The sequence below is a fragment of the Homalodisca vitripennis genome, chromosome 2 (assembly GCF_021130785.1).
Source record: "Homalodisca vitripennis isolate AUS2020 chromosome 2, UT_GWSS_2.1, whole genome shotgun sequence".
Classification (NCBI taxonomy): domain Eukaryota; kingdom Metazoa; phylum Arthropoda; class Insecta; order Hemiptera; family Cicadellidae; genus Homalodisca; species Homalodisca vitripennis.
This window is the reverse complement of record NC_060208.1, coordinates 46,235,190-46,254,963: the sequence shown is the minus strand read 5'-3', so window position 1 is coordinate 46,254,963 and position 19,774 is coordinate 46,235,190. Positions and strand designations below refer to the sequence as shown.

Genomic DNA, 19,774 nt, shown 5'->3' with positions numbered 1-19,774 from the left:
GTAGATTTTTTTTCAGTTCTTTTGGCAAATGGCAATAGATAGCGGCGTAATGAATGAAAGCGTTTGTTGAGCCTTTATTTCTTTTCTTGGTATTAAATTTGAAATGTTAAGTATTATGAAGATGATGTCACAATCAGATGATATTACTACAATGTTTTCTGGGCCCAGTTTGTTATAAACATGTTTCAACGTGTAACAGCCCCTCTAACTAAGGAGGTAATGAGGCTACATACATTATACAGGAAATGTATAAAATCCTGTTACAGGTTAGTAGTGCAGGAATACAAGCAAATGTGTGGGTGGTAATACAATTTTGAAAAATGGTTCATATCGCAGTTTAGATTGTTTTATAGAGTAATATACCAGTGACATATTAAATGTAAAGGTACTTTTGATACTTAATAAACAAACCATTATTTCTTAGGAGGAGGGTGGCAGAGTGGTCAAAGATGCACCCTAACACTAGATATTGCTGAGTAGACTATGTTTCATGAAGGATAGCAGATTGAAGAAAGAAGAAATGTTCATACAGCATCAGTCCTATCTTTTGAGCATAGTGGGTAGTTGGCTGATGGATTGAAAGTGAGTGTTGAGTGAAGTATTTATGTAAGACTTTCTAATTTAGATAACCCCAAAAAGCCAAATGAACTTTTTTGACACCACATATTTTGTCACATGTATTTGGTACATACCTAGGCCTACTTTTGAAGTGACTACAGGTAGAGTACAATAACCAGACCTGGCTTTTACATCAAAACTATTAAAACAATTATTACATAAATTAATATAATCAACCAATAGTAATTAATTAGAACAATAACTGGTAATTGTCACATTAATGGCCGGAGCGGCAAAATACGAGTTTCGTGTTATTAACTTATTGGAATCGTCCTACAGAACAAAACGAAAGGTTTGAAGGGGTGGAAATGAGAAATAACGAAGTTCTAGAACATAAAAAATGGAACAACTGTTCAAACGCGGAGCAATATTTCCATGTTGTACATCCACGTCGGGCATCACGTGACCTTTTGTGACCATGATTCAACCTCGTGATGACGTCATCGGATGCGGCGCCATCTTGGCAAACGTAAATTAAAAATAATACTGAAATGAGCAGAATTTTGATCCAAATAAACAATGTTTTTCTTAATTTCGAGCTACAAATTAATTAGTTGTTATCAAGTCGAGACGAGTGCCTCCGGCCATTAGCATGGGCTTCAGGTGCTGCCCTGCGCTGATGTCAAAAAAATAAAAACATCCCTCGAGATAGTACCTATCAGTAAAATATCAAATTTTAGAGGGGCTGATCAGAAATAAAAATTGATTTGTAATGCAAAGGCAATTATGTACAGTGTAAAAAAGTTAATAAATCATGAAAACCCTAATATAAATCTAATATTGAACTGAACTATCAATTGTAATCAATTCTTCTCTTTCACTGCCTTGTAATAGTGCTTTGCTATTATTGCAAAAATGACTACACAGTTATTGTTTGTCAGCTGTTACTCGCTGTCAGTTATGAGTTATGAGTAGGTACAGTAACTTATTATTTAATTTATTACTTTTTATTTTGTAACTAATTTGGAATAGGCTTAAATAAGTTTTCATCTGTACGTTAAATATGACAGTTTCCATATTATTTATGACCTTTTGATAGGTTTGCATAAAATGGCTTTTTGTTGTATGTAAAAATTTAAAAAAATGTATAAAATTACTAAATGTACAAAACTTTACTTCAAACAAAATATTAAAAAAATATTTTTTTTATTTTTGTTTATAACAACTTTTTTACATGGATAAGAATAGAACAAGACTGTTACATATATCGCAATCTTAATTTCACTACAAACAAATAAAACAGTTATTAAAATTGGTTGTTTAATTTTTTTAATACAAATGTTTTCTTCAGACACTTGCAAAACTGTGAGAAATGGTCCGGCAATTTATGCATATTAGTTTTGGGGAAATGGCATTGTCATTGAAAGGGTTAAATATAGATTTTATTAGTTTACACAATTGTATTGCTGTATTTATGCTTACTGAAATTGGGAATTTATATTAAATACAATGAACAAAAATGGTTTGGAAATTTAATTTGTTAAATGTAATAATCAGTGAAAATACTATTCTTAAGCAAATAAAATAATTTTAAGAAATAAGAAAGTTTAACATAAACAAGTAATTGTATGTTTAAAAATTAATATTTGCTTTAAAACAAAACAAAGCAAAATTTAAAGATTAATTCAAGAAAACAACCTGTAGTGCATCCAAACAAATTTCATGACTTTATCTTCAAAATGATAATGAGTTGGTAATTTAATCTGTTAACTGTCTGCTCATTATTAATCAGCAGTTAAACAACACTAATAACTTATTAGTGTATTTTTAATAGGACCGGCTCTCAGTAAAACCTTTTCTAGCCATCTGTTATAGAGAAATAATCATGGAATCAAAATGTTCATCCAAAAGTAACCTATATGTACTATCCTTATAAAGTTTTAGTAAAATCTCCTGTTTTAAGATATTAAAGTTTGAACATTTTAGACTGATACCATATTGAAACTTGATTTGATATTTTTCAAAATATACCATAACAAGCACTTACCCCTGGCTTCGCCCGGAATTCCTATAGGCTGCATTACATCGAACATTCCATGTATTTGATTGAATAGTTCAAACAATTTCAGTAACACTAGAACTATTTTAAACAAATATGAAGAAACCCCAAAAGTTCTTAGCTTTCTTAGTGAAAGCATTTATGATACAATACGATGGAGTGAAAAATAAAAAATTTCTTTCGACAATTTTATGACATTCAAAAATTACATTTAGTGTCTGGTGTATTGATTTTTATTCCACTTGCAGTTACCCACAGCTTCGCATGTAATATCTTAGGCTTTTGCACTCATATGAGCACTTCTGGTTCGAGTGAATTATATTTCTGACATCAATGTTGAGTTTTCCTTATAGCCATGATGAAGAAAAAATTTCAAAATTGTATGTTTATGGCCATTGTAATTCACTCCGGTGTTATTATTTTTGTCCCAAAGTTAATTTTGTCTTATTTCTCACTCAGGAAAATATATAGAAATACACAGGTTTGAGAAGTCTACAAAGATGGGTTTTATTACAATCTTTAAATTTAAAGTAAAAGTTAGATAGTAACTTGGTCTTTCATGTCTGCATTACAGTACTGAACAAAACTGCATACTTAATATTTGCTTAAATGTTAAGTTAAAAGTGTATTTGTACTAAAAACTTTTAATTTTCATATCTGGATATTTTTTACTCTGTGGTCAACAGCGGTTGCAGAAAAGGTGAAATAAGAAGTGTTGTCATGGTATGCTTTATAGATTTTAACTCATTGGCCTTGTATCACGGGACGGTTCCGTGACAGCTAGTCTGGGCTCAAAATTTATATCACGGAACCGTTCCGTGACAAGTACAGCGCCATCTAAATAATTTTTTTTTAACTGCTTTTTCAACCAAATGTTAGTATATGTTAGGCTAATATTGTTGTAACACATAAGAAAAACTGCAATGCTACAATTAATTGAAATTGAAATGAATAATAAGTTACTATAAGAATATTAGTGTACTACAAGAGAAAAAAATCAATATTCTCAAATTTTCAGTATTTAGAAAAAACATTTATTCTGAAAAACTATGCATATATATACAAATATTCTAGTATTGCTATGTAGAGAAATACATTTCAAATAAAATAAAAGCAACAATGGGGTATTTTATTTTATATTATTTGAGTAAGAAAAAATTTTTTTAATTTAAAAAATTCCAAAAACACTTTTTTAGTTTGTACAGCATTATTATTTTTAAATTATGACCAAATATATCACTATCTATTTATTATTAAAGCCCATTTCATGTTAATCCAAAAAGATATAAAATATAACCAAATAACTTGAAAATTAAATTTTTTATAAACATATAACAAAACTCTTACGTTTTTAGCATTTTTAATAGGATAACTCCAGTTGAGCTGATAGTAAAAATATGTATAAGCCAATGAGTTAAATATAAACAGTTTGAAAATAGTGGTTAAATTAATTAAACATATGGTTGTGGTGTCATATAACAATGTTTACACAAAACAGATGATTACATTTAACAGGCTCTTTCAATTATAATATTTGTTTACGCTAATGCAACTTTAGAGACCAGTGGGGTGTAGTCTGGAGGGATTTTCAAAATAATTACCAGGAATACTAAGAATTTCCATGCAAAATTTTAGTTCAATTTTATATAAAAAAATTATAACCTCTAAAACGAGTTAAGCTAAAGAAACTATAACAGGTTAAAATAAATAAGAGCGAAATTTAAAAAGAGTTGTGTTACTTTCTTGAATATTAACAAAATGGCTTGTTACAAATTTTTATTGTTGTAAATCAGTATTGTTGTAAAACATTTACTAGACTTCAGCTATTTGAACAATTTAATTACAATTCCTACGGTACTTGTTTCAACAAAATCTGTCAATGCATAAGCTAGCACGACCACACTTGCACAAGCCGGGTGGTGACTGAAATTCTTGAAGTTCCTGGTGTTGTAGTTGTGTGTCCTTGTTTCTCTGGGAAGGCCCACTGTACAATACAAGGATTATTACTTCTATTATGTATATTACAGTAACAGTTTTAATCCTGGGTTTTCACAAAATTGCTAGTGAAACTCCTGTACCTTTCTCATCACATTATGTAGTTTAAATATTAAGATGTAAAATTGTGAAAATAAGAGACGAATTATTTCTAACTGGCTTTGCTGACTATGATAACTTGCATAAACAATATGCACCTCCAGAACCTCAACCTGAACTGATTAAACTTGTTACAAAATAGAAGTTGAAAGAGTATTAAAAGAATGCAACAAGAATAATAATCTGATCTCAGATACCTTTTTTACAGGTAGGGTTTTAAATGTATTTCGTAGCATAGGTTTATTGATTGATATTTTATTAATATCATCGGACAATTGACATTTTATTAATATTATCTCACATGATTATCTCTCAAAATATTATCTTGATGATTGTTATACATCCAAGTGAGAACAAAGGACTTTGGAAGTGAAATGTTTTCAGTATTTGGATAGACTTTCTTGTAATGGCATCTGCGTTTTTACCCTTTGATGCTTTGGGATATTATATGGACTTCAACCTCATTATGTTTGTTACGTCTATATAACATACAGTGACAGTCTGTCATGTGGTTCTATCAGCAGCCAATTCTTGAACTTGACTTAGTATCTGTAAGAGAACGTTGTAGACAATTTACGGTTTATATATTTTAGAAAGTATTTTGTATGCTAAACAACAACACAATTGTTTCAAATTATATGATAAACCACATCCATAGAATACAAGGAATAAAAATTATACAGTGTTGACTCAACACAAATTAGAATTTTTCAAGAAAAATACCATGTACTCAGGAGTAAATTTTTTAAAATATATCCCTAAAAGCATTATGGACATACAAGATAAAAACAGCTTTAGAAAAGTTTTGAAGTACTAGATTGTTGGTAAGGCTTTGTATTCCTTAGAGGAACTTTGCTGTTAGTAATATTTTAGAATTTTATTTTAATGTATTTTTGATAGTTTTACAATTTTAATAATTAATTATCTATTTCAATCAGTTGACACTACTTAGTGTACAGAATGTGCAAATCTGAATAAAGCTTATTGTCTATTCTCTAGACAAAACAAGGAGCATAATTTATTTTTGTATTCTTTTTCATTCTGATTGTTTCATTTTGTTGATATCGTCAATATTCTGTCAGCTGAGAGCAGTTATGACAAAGTGAGTAAACAAAATGGTGTTCAACCTGGACGTATTTGTAGATTATTTACATTAGTAAAACTGTTTTCTTTGATAAAGTGTTTGATATTGTGATATGTCAAAACTGTGATAAATTGTAAAAATTATGTATTATATTAGATTTAGCGGAAGTTTCACTAAGAGTATTTCAGTTAAAATCATGAAGATCTGTCCAAAAGTACCTATGATATTGAGGCTTACTAAACTTTTGTGTATTTTTACTAGCTTGGTTCAAGAAAGTCCTGCCGTAGCAGTCACGATGCAAGCTAAAACGACCGTGTCAAAGGGTTAATAATCTACAAATTTTACAACACAAGCAAGACTGGGAGCGAGTTTTCTTTGGTTACAGAAGTAATTTCAGGAAATGCAAACATTTATGGTTTTGGTGATTACTTAATGCTTAGAAATATTTATTTAACTTTCAGGCTTATCTTTTCCCTTTCTTTTTTGTTGAAGTGCAGCATTATGATATGTGTATAGATACCTAGGAAACAGATAAAGTAGTAATATAAAAACATGTTCTCCAGATACGACTAAGCATATTATTTCACTGTTAATTTTTCACAGTGAATATTGTAATAAATTTGTGTATATGGAATTGAAAGATAGAATTTCGTCTTTACATGAGTATATAGTTATTTTGAGTGCATAGTATTAATAAATATAAAACATTTGTACTGTGTAATAACAGTAAATAATAATTACTTACCAATATTGAAATGTTTTTCATAGTCATAAATCTAACAGGTGTCCCTTCTTCAGTTATACAAGAATTATTGGCTGTTTAATACAATTTTTATCTTATTATTTTGACACTCATCAGCATAATATTATGTCTGACACTCATTCGCTGTCAGTGTCTCTGCCTCACCTCTCCAACATGCTCTCCACCAATCACTGTCATCTTTCCGTTCTCTTAAATTGGCTCATGTCAACGTTCAGTCCCTCTTCTGTCACATAGATGAATTCTGCACTATTTTCGATTCCACTCAATTTGATATCATTGTAGTCTCTGAAACCTGGCTTTAATCCCATATAAGTGACAAGAGCGTTGAGCTTCACAGGTACAATATTTATAGAAACGATTGCACTGCAAAGGGAGGTGGTGGAGTTGCCGCTTTTGTAAAATCTCATCTTCCTGTATCTGTCCTTTACTCTTCTGATAACTCCAGGTTAGGGCGTCCTGAGTACATGATTATCGATACTAGTTGTAATGGAATACATGTTCTAGTTGCTGTGTGCTACAGGGCACCTGGCCCAGATTTTCATGTGGAATTCGAACACTCACCTATCAGTTTTATGGCTCCTTACCGTCATGTCATTGTAATGGAGGACTTTAATTACAATTTACTGGGACGTAATAACTACGACAAGACCAACTTGACTAACCTCTTCTGTTCCTGTAATTTAATTATTCTTCCATTAAACGCCACTTACCACACAGCTACTGCTGGATGTTATGGCGGTTGTTGACCCAGATTGTGTTGTTCATCATGGACAATACCCTGCCCCTGGCCTTTCTCGACATGACCTCATCTTCTGTGTTTGCAGACTATCTATTCCTAAGGTGAGCTCCAAATTCGTTCCCTCAGAAATTACAAATATATTGATTCAGATGCTCTTCTCAATGATGCGTGGGCTTTACCTTGGAATGGGGTAATTCTAGCCTCTACTGTTGATCTTATGGTCAATAAAGTTAGTTCTTTGGTTTCCTCTCTTTGTGACCAGCACGCTCCACTGGTGACGAGAAGTGTTACTAGGCGCCCAGCTCCCTGGATCACAGATGTTATACGTAATTTGCAGGCTCAAAGAGATTCTGCATTTTGTAAAGCAAAATGTACTAAGTCACCTGCTGATTGGCTAATATATAAAAGACTAAGGAACAGAGCCAAGCAACAAATTTGCAAAGCCAAAATAAGATTTTACTACATACAATTTTCTGTTCAACAATCAACAAAATCGTTATGGAGAAAGGTAAAAGAGCTTGGCATAGGTAAAGTTAACTCTGATAAGTCCATCGCAATTGATCTAAATATAATCAACAACTACTTTGTGGATATCCCTATTGATCTATCCGGTGCCCGTGATTATACCAATGAGTTGAGTGTTGCTCCTCTTAATCGTGCTCTGCATCAGTTCTCTTTTGCTGGTGTGACTGAGACTGATGTTATGAGTGCGATCTTGAGGATTTCTAGTAACGCAGTTGGAGCCAATAAAATACCTATGAAATTGTTTAAATCTATTCTTCCCGTAGTCATTCCTATAATTACAAATATTTTTAACAAATCTCTTTCTTCTTCAATAATTTCGTCTGTTTGGAAACTTGCTATTGTTCGCCCACTTCAAAAATGTTCATGACCTGGTGACTCTTCAGATTTCAGACCCATTAGTATTCTATCAGCTTTATCTAAATGCCTTGAGAGAGTGGTGCATCAGCAAATATGTTTCTTTCTCGAATCCAATAAAATTTTGTCCAGCTTTCAATCAGGATTTCGTTCTAATCACAGTACAACCAGTGCTCTTTTAAAAATCACTATAGATATACATTCGGCAATGAACAAAAGGCTTGTTACCATTTAACGCTTTTTGATTTTTTTCTAAGGCTTTTGACTGTGTTTACATTGCTTCTTTTGAAATTGTCTAAAATCGGATTCTCTGATGGCTGTGTGGAGTGGTTTGGGTCGTATCTGTCAGATCGTCAGCAGTGTGTTGGTCCAACGACAAAGACTCCAACTGGAAACCTGTAAATTGAGGGGTGCCACAAGGCTCTGTCCTTGGCCCTCTTCTTTTTTCAATTTACATCGACGATTTAACTGCTATGATCAAATACTAATTTTTCACCTGTATGCCAATGATTTGCAAATTTAGCCACTTTCCCGTTTCAAACTATCCAAACGTTGTTGCTGACATGAACACTGACATTGACGCTATTGCAACGTAGGCCTTAAAACACGGACTGAAACTTAACGAAAGCAAGACTCAAACTATTCTCATTGGAACTTCCAGACTTCTGAGCAATATCGACTTGAACAACTCTCCTACACTCATATTGAACGGTCATCCTCTTTCATACAGTGACAAGGTCAAAAATCTTGTCTATTCCTGTCCGGGTTGACGATATCGTGGCATAGGCTATGGGATGATGGCTTTGTATGAATGGTGATGAGTGAATGTCTGTTAATTCACCCAAATTTCCTTGTAAGTTTTATTTTATTTATTTATTTTTAGTTTCATAAAAAACCTTTTAATTTTATTATTTTATATAAATATAGATTATAATTTTTGAATTTAAAATAGTAATGTAGACTATATTGGGGCTCTTGTTTTACACTAATAGTATAGTTTATTAATTTATGGTTAGGTGTAAGAGAGGACTTAATATTTCTAACCTCGCCAATTGAGTATGTTTTTCGTTGTATTCAATAAAGACATTTTTCATTTCATTTCATAATAGTAACCATGTGTGTTATTTTTATTTTTGTTTCAGAGAATTTCAATCTGATGTGGAGAAACTTAATGTAATCTGAAGTATGGAACCAGTAACAGCTAATTCAGGGAGCAAACGAGAAATATGTGTGAAATGTAAAAAGACCTTTAAGGCAGAAAACATGACCAAGCACATGTTAACGCACGTTGACCGAGGCAGGCCGCATAAGTGTCCACACTGTGATTACAGTGGTGCTCTGCGTCAAACGCTACTTAAACACATTCGGACTCATACGGGTGAGAAACCGTTTGCATGTGAGCATTGTGAGTTCAGAACTGCACAGAAAACGGGTTTAAAACGACACCTCTTGAGTCACACGGATGAGAAACCATTTAAGTGCACAGTGTGTGGCTTTGAGTGTCGGACTGCAATTAGTCTAAGAGACCATTTCCGGACACATATAAATGAGCGCCCTTATAAGTGCAAGTACTGTGACTACAGCAGCGTACAACCAGGAACTTTAAGGCGACATATACGAACGCACACAGGAGACAAACCACACAAGTGTCCCCATTGTGAATACAAAAGCACGCAAAGAGCTACAATGAAACGGCATATTCAACTAACGCATGCAGGTGTAGAGCAGTTTCCCTGTCCCAAGTGTGACTACTCATGCAATCGGATGACGACACTGCAGAAGCACTTGTGTTGCAACCACCTTGAGATCAGCATGGTTGTTGTTAAGGAGGAACATGAAGATATTCATGAAGAAGAAGAAATTTAGATACAAACAAGACCGTAACAGTACCAATCATTATTAACAAGTAAAATAAAATTGCACCATGAGACATTTTTCTCTTAGATTTTAATCTGACTAAATAATAGGCTGCGTTCAATTCTAATTGTTCTTCTTTGATTAAAGAAACGATAATTATTGTAAGTAAGAGAAGGGCAGTTACTTCTATATAACAAGCTTCAATGTTAGTTATGTCAGTAACAACTGGGTCTACTTGATAACAACTAAAAAGTAAAATTAATTCTTCATCGGTTTGTGACAAGACGGTCACTGAGAAGTTTTTCACAGCTAAATTAAACCTATAAAATCAATCTAATTTAAATAACCACAAGTCCACTGTAAAGCATAAATTATGTTGGTTTATTTTTATAAAAGTACATTTTATATAATAACACTAAAATTGGTGTAATTACACTGCTATACATAGTATAGTATATATAAGCTGCAAAATGTTTATTACCAGTAAATGTTGCCAAAGCGTACTGTTTATTTTCAGTGTGTTATAGTTTTCTGAAAAATGATGTTGATATCTATAATCAATATGAAGTTTTTACTTCATTCTTTAAAGCCTCATTTCGTATATAGCAGATTCTACAGCAATTATACATTAATGAAATTGATCATAGAAATGTCAGTAATTGGTTAAATGTACAACTGTTGGTTTATTGAGTAAAAATTGTAATAGCATGATCATTATAACAAATCTGTTGGGGCTGAAAAAATACCATTGTATGTCACATGAAAGTAAGAAACCAAATTCACAAAATATAGCTGCAAGCTATTCCTATTAACTTAAAACTGGCAGCTTAATTTTGTAAATATATGTCTGTGCTATCTACATTCACACTTTGCAAACTGTATTTCTTTATTTTTTCTTATTTAGTTATATTTATTATTAATGTATGAAAAACAAGCTATTAAAAGAAGGGATTATCAGCTTATAATCAGTTACCATTGAGATTCATTCTAAAATTGTTTTAATGGAATCTTGAATGTATAATTTTTATTTACAGTTAGACTGTTCTGAAAATGATTAAATAAACTGTTAATTAAACTAAGTTAAGGTTTGTACAATGACATTCAATGGTAACTGATTCTAACCAGAAGTTCATTTGTAACACAATTGGTCCCTTTGATCTTCCATCTCGGATATCTTTCTACAGTATAGAACCAGACCTGTGAAGAAGCATTATGTGTCTTTCATATGAATTTTCCAGTGTTTTGATGACTATTTCTATGCTGATTATTAGAGCTCCTTCCACCATCTAAAATTTGAAAACCCTTGATCAATACATCAGCGGGATTCATATCTCCTGGAATATGATGCCATAAATCCACTGAAGTCAAAATTTACAATTTTTTCATGCTTGCAAATGAATACTCCTCACAGCATTGCTGTTCTTTTTTATCCAAGTAAAACAGAGGAGGGATCGCTCCAATACAAACAGTTCAAATTAAAGAAATGTCAAATGTTTCCTAACCTCCAAAAAATATATAAAACCAAATATTCTTTGCAACAAGTTTCATATATTATCTTTGTGATTTCTCTTCATACAAATGTTCCAATATGTGGGTGTCATATTTTTTAGTACTTTTTAATTTTAAAACAACAGATTTAGAGAAACTTAAAAACAATTTACATGTAATGAGGGATGTGCAACAATTGCATCTCTCTTGAAATTCTTTTTATTTGCAGGTCCATTATAATTCTGTTATAGCAAGGTAGATTAAATGTGAACCATCACACAAGAATCAGTTCAGTACAGTTTAGCAAGTCAGTTGAAACAACTGAGTTCGTTTCTTGACATTTTCTATTTCTCACTTGCAGGCATTTTATACACTTTAAGACAGAATCACATGTGTAGGGCTTGTGCAAAAATACACGCTGAAGATAAGACATACTCTTAGTATCTACATTACATTAACAAGACCTGTAGCTATAGAATTTGTACATCCATGTGTACCTGTTTAAATGTAGGGTATCTTTCTGTGTATGTTCTTTGAGTCTACTCACTAGGCCGCTTTATTACTAAAACCCTTTAATAGCTAAACTTATTCTCCCCTTATATTCTACCTCAGTGTTTAAGATCACCAGGCTATTCACTTCAAAGCTAGTTCTTTGTTGAGCAGAATCACACTCCTTCGAACAGTATCTAGTTGTCACCATAATCTTAATGTATGTTTTGAAACCCGTTGTGTGTGTCTTCGTTGGGGTTAGAGTTCTGAAAGCCCCCAACTTTGTCAATTTTATGACAAAGTGAGGCAAATTATATGTACATGTCTTACAGTTTCAATTCAATTTTATTTTCACAAATCTTTTATTCTAACAAAAAATAATCACTAGCAAAAACCATTATTTTACATCAATTCCCATTATCATAAGATTGACATTTCTTTCTAATATTTTTCTGGCTTTACTTTATGATATTTTGCCTGTTATATTCTGAACACTGAATCCAAAAGGTTAACTCAGTAATTTATCTACTGGGGTTACTTCTTACCATCTTTACATAGTTGAGAACTTAAATTTACATTTATTGTTGTAATCTTCAGTAGTAGTTGTTAAATCATCACTCATTTCAGCATTAAATTTAATTTCTTTATATTTTCTGAATATTCACTAGCTAATTTTATCACTTTTATTAACCAACTCTGCCCATGTTTTTCTTCAAATGTGGTAGTAATATTTAAGTGTAGTGTAGAGAACATTCTCTTTAATTTTCATTCCAAAAATTAATCCTAAAATAACTTGAATAATTCAATTTTACACCATTTGGTTTTACTAATTACGTTATACACAACAGTAACTTGTGTTTCAAACACTAGCTAGTAGGAATTCAAGATATAAAATTAAGCTTTGAGTGAAGTCAAATAATTTAAAACTCAATTGTCATAAGACATATTCCGGACAGCTCTAAGGCTTGGCACACACGTTTCCAAGTAACAACAATGCATCTCCACTAGGAACTGTACGGTTTGTCATACTAACGTGAGTATGTACTTGAAAACACAATCCATATAGAAAATCTTATGGTCACTTATATTCAAGAACATCCCACCAATGATCTCAAAGGGGTTTCGTCTTGTCCAACACACCTTCTCTCCATCTAGACTGTCAAATATGCTCTTCTTCATCTTTTGTGAGTATGTTGGAAAGAAGGTTAGGGTCACAGAAGTCTGTGAAATCCTCTTGTTGAGATTATTTATATCTCTGTAATGTGCAAAATACTGCACAATTTTAGCGTGGGTGGATGGTATTGCAAGTAAGCTTTGGTAACGTGAGTATAAAATCAAAAACTCAATCCATATCAAAAATCTTATGGTCATTTATATTCAAGAACATCCCACCAATAGTCTCAAAGGGGTTTCTTCTTGTCCAACACACCTTCTCTCCATCTAGACTGTCAAATATGCTCTTCTTCATCTTTTGTGAGTATGTTGGAGAGGAGGTTGGGGTCACAGAAATTTGTGAAATCCTTTTGTTGAGATTATGTTTCCATATTTGTAACGGGCCAAGTTCTATGCAATTTCAATTCAAGCGGATGGTCTTGCGAGTGAGCTTAGGTAATGTGAGTATGTAATCGAATTCTTAATCCATATTAAACATCTTATTTTCACTATATTGGACAACATCCGACCAATGGTCTCAAAGGGGTTTCCTTCTTCTTGTCTTATATGCTGTCTTATACCTTCTCTCCATCTAGACTGTCAAATATGCTCTTCTTCATCTTTTGTGAGTATGTTGGAGAGGAGGTTGGGGTCACAGAAGTCAGTGAAATCCTTTTGTTGAGATTGTGTTTCCATATTTGTAACGGGGCAAGTTCTGTGCAATTTCAGTATAAGCGGATGGTCTTGCGAGTGAGCTTAGGTAATGTGAGTATGTAATCGAATTCTCAATCCATATTCAACATCTTATGTTCACTATATTGCAGAACATCCGACCAATGGTCTCAAAGAGGTTTGTTCTTGTCCAACACACCTTCTCTCCATCTAGACTGTCAAATATGCTCTTCTTCATCTTTTGTGAGTATGTTGGAAAGAAGGTTAGGGTCACAGAAGTCTGTGAAATCTTATTGTTGAGATTGTGTACATCTCTGTAACGTGCAAAATACTGCACAATTTTAGTGTGGGGAGATTGTATTGCGATTAAGCTTTGGTAACGTGAGTATAAAGACAAAAACTCAATCGATATCAATACTCTTATAGTCACTATATTGGAGATCTTCTCTCCAATGGTCTCAAAGGGGTTTGTTCTTGTCCAACACACCTTCTCTCCATCTAGACTATCAAATATGCTCTTCATCATCTTTTGTGAGTATCTTGGAGAATAAGTTATGGTCACAGAAGTCTGTGAAATCCTCTTGTTGAGATTATTTATATCTCTGTAATGTGCAAAATACTGCACTATTTTAGCGTGGGTGGATGGTATTGCAAGTAAGCTTTGGTAACGTGAGTATAAAGTCAAAAACTCAATCCATATCAAAAATCTTATGGTCACTTATATTCAAGAACACCCCACCAATAGTCTTAAAGGGGTTTCTTCTTGTCCAACACACCTTCTCTCCATCTAGACTGTCAAATATGCTCTTCTTCATCTTTTGTGAGTATGTTGGAGAGGAGGTTGGGGTCACAGAAATCAGTGAAATCCTTTTGTTGAGATTATGTTTCCATATTTGTAACGGGCCAAGTTCTATGCAATTTCAATTCAAGCGGATGGTCTTGCGAGTGAGCTTAGGTAATGTGAGTATGTAATCGAATTCTTAATCCATATTAAACATCTTATTTTCACTATATTGGACAACATCCGACCAATGGTCTCAAAGGGGTTCCTTCTTCTTGTCTTATATGCTGTCTTATACCTTCTCTCCATCTAGACTGTCAAATATGCTCTTCTTCATCTTTTGTGAGTATGTTGGAGAGGAGGTTGGGGTCACAGAAGTCAGTGAAATCCTTTTGTTGAGATTGTGTTTCCATATTTGTAACGGGGCAAGTTCTGTGCAATTTCAGTATAAGCGGATGGTCTTGCGAGTGAGCTTAGGTAATGTGAGTATGTAATCGAATTCTCAATCCATATTCAACATCTTATGTTCACTATATTGCAGAACATCCGACCAATGGTCTCAAAGAGGTTTGTTCTTGTCCAACACACCTTCTCTCCATCTAGACTGTCAAATATGCTCTTCTTCATCTTTTGTGAGTATGTTGGAAAGAAGGTTAGGGTCACAGAAGTCTGTGAAATCTTATTGTTGAGATTGTGTACATCTCTGTAACGTGCAAAATACTGCACAATTTTAGTGTGGGGAGATTGTATTGCGATTAAGCTTTGGTAACGTGAGTATAAAGACAAAAACTCAATCGATATCAATACTCTTATAGTCAATATATTGGAGATCTTCTCTCCAATGGTCTCAAAGGGGTTTGTTCTTGTCCAACACACCTTCTCTCCATCTAGACTATCAAATATGCTCTTCATCATCTTTTGTGAGTATCTTGGAGAATAAGTTATGGTCACAGAAGTCTGTGAAATCCTCTTGTTGAGATTATTTATATCTCTGTAATGTGCAAAATACTGCACTATTTTAGCGTGGGTGGATGGTATTGCAAGTAAGCTTTGGTAACGTGAGTATAAAGTCAAAAACTCAATCCATATCAAAAATCTTATGGTCACTTATATTCAAGAACACCCCACCAATAGTCTTAAAGGGGTTTGTTCTTGTCCAACACACCTTCTCTCCATCTAGACTGTCAAATATGCTCTTCTTCATCTTTTGTGAGTATGTTGGAGAGGAGGTTGGGGTCACAGAAATCAGTGAAATCCTTTTGTTGAGATTATGTTTCCATATTTGTAACGGGGCAAGTTCTATGCAATTTCAGTACAAGCGGATGGTCTTGCGAGTGAGCTTAGGTAATGTGAGTATGTAATCGAATTCTTAATCCATATTAAACATCTTATTTTCACTATATTGGACAACATCCGACCAATGGTCTCAAAGGGGTTCCTTCTTGTCCTACACACCTTCTCTCCATCTAGACTGTCAATTATGCTCTTCTTCATCTTTTGTGAGTATGTTGGAGAGGAGGTTGGGGTCTCAGAAATCAGTGAAATCCTTTTGTTGAGATTATGTTTCCATATTTGTAACGGGGCAAGTTCTATGCAATTTCAGTACAAGCGGATGGTCTTGCGAGTGAGCTTAGGTAATGTGAGTATGTAATCGAATTCTCAATCCATATTAAACATCTTATGTTCACTATATTGCAGAACATCCGACCAATGGTCTCAAAGAGGTTTGTTCTTGTCCAACACACCTTCTCTCCATCTAGACTGTCAAATATGCTCTTCTTCATCTTTTGTGAGTATGTTGGAGATGAGGTTGAGGTCACAGAAATCTGTGAAATCCTTTTGTTGAGATCATGTTTCCATATATTTGTAACGGGCCAAGTTCTATGCAATTTCAGTACAAGCGGATGGTCTTGCGAGTGAGCTTAGGTAATGTGAGATGTAATCGAATTCTCGAGCCATATTAAACATCTTATTTTCACTATATTGCAGATCATCTCACCAATGATCTCAAAGGGGTTCCTTCTTCTAGTCCAACACACCTTCTCTCCATCTAGACTGTCAAATATGCTCTTCTTCATCTTTTGTGAGTATGTTGGAGAGGAGGTTGGGGTCACAGAAGTCTGTGAAAACCTCTTGTTGAGATTATGTTTTCATCTTATCGGGTTCATACTCCGTGGACCGCACTTACTCTGTTCCTCTCTCGTTATATTCCATTTTTTGTATCGTGGCCATTTATCTTAAAAAACTCTGAGCAGCTATATGGGTGGGTCAAGCTAGATTGTCATATTTTTTAATGTTTCAGATGAAATACTCAACTTTCACATTCTATATTTAAAACATAGTAGTCAGTTTTTGGATAGATGATGTAAAATTCATTTTTAACAGTTTTCTATATTGACCGTAATTTGCGCAAATGGTTGTAAAAATCATATATAACATTTTTTTTACCCTTTACTTAACATTTATCCATTTAGATGCATCTTCGTATATGTGTCTAGTGTCATTAGTTTGACTCACTCATTATTTACTGCCAATAAAATAAATTTAACTAGCCAGTAAAATAACTGGTTATCCTTTTACATAGCATGTATACATTTAGTTTAGATACGTAATTGTATTTGTGCCTATTCTCATTAGTAACTCACTGTACTGCTAAGTAAAATTTGTAAGTATAAAGTTTATAATTATGATAAAATGTATAACTATTCTTAAAATTTTTTTTTAAATTTAAATTGTATAGCAATTTTTTATCTTATAATATGTACATATCATTTAGGAAGGCTGCCAAATAATACAGTAACTGTACAGTATACCTATTTTTATTTAGGGAATAAGAGTATTTTACTAATTGAAGTAGTAGCTTTCACATTAGTCAGTCATAACTGTAGTAGTAATTTATTGTTCTGATATTGAGAGTTCTAACCCAGATAATTGAGAGTTGATTGTATAATAAGAGGCAATTTTTTATCATCACTCCATTAGCATCTTAGATGTTTAATCAACTACATTATGGAAAGTAATATGAAACTATTCAAACCCAAACTGTTATTTTATCTTATTGTATTGGACTGTGTATTGTTTTACAATATTTTCATTTGTCTAAGACATTTTAGCAAATTTTAGTTGTAAGAATTGTTAATGTCATGTTAAGGAATCAAATAAATATATTTTTGATAGTTTTTTTACTTTAAAATGATTTTATTAATAAAGGACTGTTATTTATCTTAACCATCAATATTTTATAAAAATGTTATTATTTTCAGAATCTTTGATAGTTGTGATAATTTTAATGCTTTGTATGATCATCAACATCTAAAGTTGCATTTCATTGTCACCATGGAATGTATCATTAAAGCTTTGAATATTATATATAATTAGCAATCCTTATTAATTGGTAATTTTACACTAGGTTGTAGCTTTGACGTTTTATTACTGGAAATGAGATTCTAGTTGCAGGCCTGGCAGTCCACAAGGCAGCTGCAAACTGGACTGCGATGCCTGCGTTGTATTGTGCCAACAGGTAAATTCTTGAAAATCAAATATGCAAATAAATACAGATCTGTTAAAGTTAATAAAACTGATAAGAAAAAATAGTGAAGTGAAGAGAATGAGCATTCAGGGATGCAGGGAGGGGGAGGTTTGTAAGTGGCTTCTTCAACAATATTAGAATATTTACAAGTAAGCAGATTTTTCTACTTGCTATTGTGGCACAAATTTAAACTATCTTTTTTGAAATTGTGGTTTAAAATAAAAACTATGTTTTATTACCTTTTATTAAGTAAAGAAAAATGATAATATTATCTGGAGGTATTTATATTTTTATGTATGAAAAGTTTTTTTTTTTATCACACCATTTCAGTATTCCCTTTTCAACAAAACTTTTTAGACTTGTGCAATGTTTTTAAGTGTCTAAGAGGCTATGAATTGTAAGAATGCTATAAAAATGTTTTTATAATTAAAATTTGTTTTAATAGTTTTAGGATAAAAAGGTAAAATAGCCATTTAACATGTCTTAATTTTGTTTAGTAAAAATGTTAAAAACCAGTTCATTTGGAGCTCCTTGAGAATCCTCAAGGTACGTGAGCTCAGACAGTAGAGTCTACCCTGCACTTACTGTTTAACTGGATTATGAAACTTTTTAGTTTTTGTTCTCTTAGGACAGGAAGCTTATAAATTGCATTGCAATTAGTCCTGTAAGAACCTTAGCGCTGCTTCCGGAGTTACAGGATAATCAGGATGGGTAAGGTTAGGGGGTAGGGACTGCCTCCTATCGTGATCCACAAGGAAGAATTATCTAATCTCAAAGTCATGTCTCCTTCGGAAGAAGGGAAAGCCAGCTTTGAACCAGCCTCTCCAGTCTAAGCAGGCAAGAGGTGGCACACCCCTGTTCAGGTTAACAAGAACCTTGGACTTTTAGGGAAAGAATCCCACCAAACTCCAACAGTCATCTCCCGCAGAAGACTACCTATCGAACTGCCCTTACACCCGAGAATCTCAACATTTGCGGTTAGTAATGTGTCGCTTCTGGAAGTATCACTTTGGTTTTTGCTGTGCCCAGTGGTAGGTTCAACTGGAAGGTATAAACCAGCCAGCAGTGATTCCTGCTGGGTATTTATGAAACCTTCTAATCCAGGCTATTTTTTAGTGTGCCCAATCCATGGATCTTAAGAAGTTACATATTTATATCTTTAGTGTTATATTGAAAATCGTGTTCCCGGGAAATAATTTAACTTTAATATTAAACCATATAAAGTAAACATCTCGGGTCCCAGGTCCCATTACAGGTAGAAAATAAAAGCAATATATGTGTGCAATATATATTTTGAAACATCACACACACAAATATATATATATATATATATATATTCCAAATGGAAGCAAGTGTACATTCAAATAGGTACTGTTTGAATCGTGAAGTGGACATACGTGTTCACTAGTTTTTAATAATAATAAACACTAAGGTCTAACTCTTGGTTTGTACCAGCTTTATTTTTCTACATGTATGAGTCAATTACATTCTGCATATAACCTCTTTCCCTCTAATTAACAAAATGAGAGCATGGTTACCTTTTGTCCTTAAAATATACCTAAAAAATTAACTACATTTTTAAATTAACAGGCCTGTTAACTTGTATGTAAATATTTGACGCTTAATAGGT

At 33.0% G+C, this 19,774-nt stretch overlaps 1 long non-coding RNA gene across 1 annotated transcript; it reads right to left on the bottom strand.

The window, feature by feature from the left end:
• Positions 1-13,253: 13,253 nt before the first annotated feature.
• LOC124353880 lies at positions 13,254-17,243 on the bottom strand. Its single transcript, XR_006921637.1, has 2 exons — positions 13,744-17,243; positions 13,254-13,439 (listed from the first exon to the last, which is right to left on the bottom strand). It is a non-coding gene; the product is annotated as an uncharacterized LOC124353880 (long non-coding RNA).
• Positions 17,244-19,774: the final 2,531 nt, after the last annotated feature.